This window comes from Hibiscus syriacus, unplaced genomic scaffold (assembly GCF_006381635.1).
Source record: "Hibiscus syriacus cultivar Baekdansim isolate YM2019G1 unplaced genomic scaffold, ASM638163v2 tig00002255_pilon, whole genome shotgun sequence".
Lineage (NCBI taxonomy): Eukaryota > Viridiplantae > Streptophyta > Magnoliopsida > Malvales > Malvaceae > Hibiscus > Hibiscus syriacus.
Genome location: NW_024061920.1, coordinates 86,038 through 90,204, shown reverse-complemented (window position 1 = coordinate 90,204; position 4,167 = coordinate 86,038). Strand labels below are relative to the sequence as shown.

General features: G+C 38.4%; 1 pseudogene; it reads left to right on the top strand.

The window, feature by feature from the left end:
- Positions 1–299: 299 nt before the first annotated feature.
- LOC120143965 lies at positions 300–2,933 on the top strand (annotated as a pseudogene).
- Positions 2,934–4,167: the final 1,234 nt, after the last annotated feature.

Sequence of the window (4,167 nt, the reverse complement as noted above, 5' to 3'; positions counted from 1 at the left end):
AAATATTTTATTAAAAATATTAATATTTTTTATAAAATATTATTTAAAATATATTTTTACTAAAAATATTAATTTCGTTAACTAATTTTTGAAAGAGTACAATATTAATATTTATAATAAAAAATAATATTTTAAATGACAATTTGTCAAAAAATTAATATTTTTAATAACATTTTTTTCTTAATCATATATGCTATATTTCCAAATAAAAAAATTCGCTGGCCACGAGGCACAGCGCTTTCTTCACTGCATAAAATAAAAAGTTAAAAGAAGACAAATTCAAGAGGTGTTGTCTTCCTTCTTCCAGCTCTCGCAATTTTGAGTCTTACTTTTTTTTTCTCTCCTATTTTGTTATTAGGGTTTCTATTTGGATCCAAAACTCAACGATTCAAGCTCATCTCGCCGATTCAACTCACCTTTCTCACCCCCACAATTGTGCTTCTCCGTTTCCGAAGTGAGTTTCTTTTACTCGCTTTCTCCCCACCCACTTACTGTTCCTTTTCTTCTTTTTATGTTTTGATTTGGTGAAGAATAACAGAAAAGAATAAAGGGGTTTTCTTGTATGACTTCGTGGGAAATTGATAAAATTTCCCATGAGAAGTATACAAGGATAAAATACCCATTTTGGAAGTGCTTGTAGATCTCCAAATTTGTAGTCTCAGTTTACAAGCTTGGATTTTGATTAGGCTTTTCCTTTGGGGGAATAAAATGGACCCATCTGCAGCTGGTAATGATTGCAATAATAAATTGTGTATTGATAATTTGCTAGCTGCAAGAAAGTCACTAAAGCTCAGCTTAGAGAAAACAAAAACCCTAGGATTGGCTCTTGAAAAGGCTGGATCTAGAATAGAGGAGATCAACCAAAGATTGCCCTCCTTGGAAGCTGCAGTCCGCCCAATTCGTGCTGACAAGGACGCGCTTGCAGCTGTTGGGGGCCATATTAACCGAGCTGTGGGCCCTGCTGCTGCAGTGCTTAAGGTTTTCGACGCCGTTCATGGACTTGAAAAGTCCCTTCTATCAGATCCCAGGAATGATCTTCCTGGGTATTTATCGGTGTTGAAACGCCTGGAGGAGGCATTGAGGTTTCTTAGTGATAACTGTGGATTGGCTATTCAATGGTTGGAAGATATAATTGAGTATTTGGAGGGTAACAGGGTTGCTGATGGACGGTATTTGTCGAATTTGAAGACATCGCTCAAGGGCCTAAGGGAGTTGCAAAATGATGGGGAAATAATACATCTTGATGGGGGGCTTTTAGATGCTGCATTGGATCAACTGGAAAATGAGTTTAGAAGACTATTGACGGAGCATAGCGTGCCACTTCCAATGTCATCCCCATCACTAGGCGAACAGGCATGCATTGCACAGTCGCCCTTGCCAGTGGCTGTTATTCAGATGTTGCAAGCAATTCTTGGTAGGCTGATTGCTAATAATAGACTTGAGAAGTGCATTACAATCTATGTTGAAGTTCGTAATTCAAATGTCAGAGCTAGCTTGAAGGCACTGGATTTGGATTATCTTGAGATCTCTGTCTCGGAGTTCAAAGATGTGCAGAGCATAGAAGGGTATATAGGACAGTGGGGAAGACATTTAGAGTTTGCAGTAAAGCATTTATTCGAGGCAGAGTTCAAACTGTGTAATGAGTTTTCGAGAGGATTGGCCTGGATGTTTGGATGGGATGTTTTGCAAAAATAGCTGCACAAGCTGGCATTCTTGCTTTTCTTCAGTTTGGGAAGACTATCACTGAAAGCAAGAAAGAACCTTTAAAGCTTCTCAAGTTATTGGATATATTTGCATCTTTGAACAAATTGAGATTGGATTTCAACAGGCTCTTTGGGGGAGCAGCATGCATTGAGATCCAAAACCTGACAAGAGATCTCATCAAGAGGGTTATTGACGGTGTAGCCGAAATTTTCTGGGAAATCTTTGTTCAGGTGGAATTACAGAGGCAAATCCCTCCTCCTCAGGATGGGAGCATTCCTAAATTGGTGTTTTTCATAACCGAGTACTGCAATAAACTGCTCGATGATGAGTATAGGCCCATCCTGACCCAAGTTCTCGTCATTCACCAAAGCTGGAAGCATAAAAAATTTCAGGAGATGATTCTTGTTAATGAGGTTTTGAAAATAATTAAGGCCGTTGATCTGAATTTGGAAACATGGGTGAAGGCATATGGCGATGCTACACTGTCCTATCTTTTTGCTATGAACAGCCACTGGCATCTATACAAACACTTGAAGGGAACAAAAATTGGAGAGCTCATGGGAGATGCTTGGTTGAAAGAACATGAACAGTGCAAGGAGTATTATTCCACTCTCTTCTTAAGAGAGAGCTGGGGTAAGCTCCCTGGTCATTTAAGCCGTGAAGGGTTAATCCTGTTCTCAGGTGGTTGTGCCACTGCTCGTGATCTCGTAAAGAAAAGGTTGAAGACTTTTAATGAAGCTTTTGATGAGATGTATAAAAAGCAGTCTGGTTGGGTTATCTCAGAAAGAAATTTGAGGGAGAAGACATGTCAACTAATAGTGCAGGCGATTCTACCCGTCTATCAAAGCTATATGCAAACTTATGGGCCATTGGTGGAGCAAGATGCCAGTTCCAGTAAATATGCAAAGTACACAGTGCAGGGGTTGGAACAAATGTTCCTTTCTCTTTTTCTGCCGAGGCCGGAAAGGTACGGCAGTTTCAAAGGCAGACCAACTGACAGCAAAATTGGTAACAGGGTAGATCTTCGCCGAACTGCATCTGCAGTTGCATGATTGTAATATGTCGGTGTTTTAGATGTTTAAGCGTATATCTTGTGCACAGTTTTGGTATGTTATGTCAACTGCGAAACGAATGGATGGACCGGGTTAGAGGACATAACAAACAAGTACTGAGTTGGGTTGATAGATAAGAGAATTGATACTTTTAGGTATAGCATTTCAAGTTTACTTTCATATTCACTTGTTAATTTAGTTGCTAGCTAGAAAGCAATTTGCTGGATTTCATGTTCAATATTGCGACATAGAAGTGGAAAGTGGAGGTCTAAGCTGTGATTAATTAAATTTATTTAGTCATCAGCATTCCCTAAAGAATCTACTCTGATGAAATGCCCTCAACTTTTTTCGTGTTATTAGGATGGGTGCGATGTACATCAGTACACGTTCTCTTTATTTGGATTTCATGCTCAATTCGTGCGAACACGCATCTCCTATGCATGTTACATGTATTTCTTCTTTTTGAATAAAATCCAACTAAAGATAAATGATCGGAAATAGGGTGGGTCATTCTAGTTTTTAATCAAAAAAATATTTAGGTAAAAAAAGCATGAATGAATTTAATACTGTTTTTAAAAAAATATTAAAATAATAAGAAGTCATGTTTGAACACTCGTCAAAAGGCAGTATTTTTAACCATCATTCAGTGGCCCTTTTCTCTCTTTTAAGAAGAAGTGTTAATCCCTAGATACCGAAAGAACAACAAAAATTGAAGGGCGGCCATCTTTTAAAATGTAAGAGCAAAAATATACCTGCAACTTTAAACAGACAAAATATTAAAATAAAATGTTGTTAAACTTTGCATTCCGATGGAGATGGAGGAAGCAACTGACCCAATATAAGAATGAATATCGGTTTGGGGTGATAACAAATTGATGTCGGAATGAGTACCAGCTTGCTCCTTTAAAGTCGAAATGAGGTTCGATTTTGTTTCAGTCTGATCCTTCAAAGTTTTACAGTAAATTTTCACCACTCCAGTCTGCGTTGTTACAGTGGAATTACCTCAGCTTGACATTATGACAGAAATTACTTGCATTAGAAGAAAAGACGGGGTAATATGAGCACTGTGCTATTGGAAGAAGCATAGTCGAAATGCCTATCGAAAAGCATCTACGAGGATGGTAGCGTCAGCTGTTACGGTGAAATTGATGATATCAGATGTAGTATACGCCAGGCCCTTCGCTGTATAACTTTCCACACTGTACATTGAAAACTGACTTACTGCCGTTCTTTGTGCACGATGAGTTGAACGTACTTACATACCCTAGACTTGAATACATTCCTTTTCATTATTCTTGTCTCGCATAAAATTGTCCATAGGCCTTACTCTTCGTAAATATTTCTTTGGAGAGAGACAGGAAAACAAGATCATCATCATCCTTCGTTGATCGTATGCTGCTTGCGGCTTTGG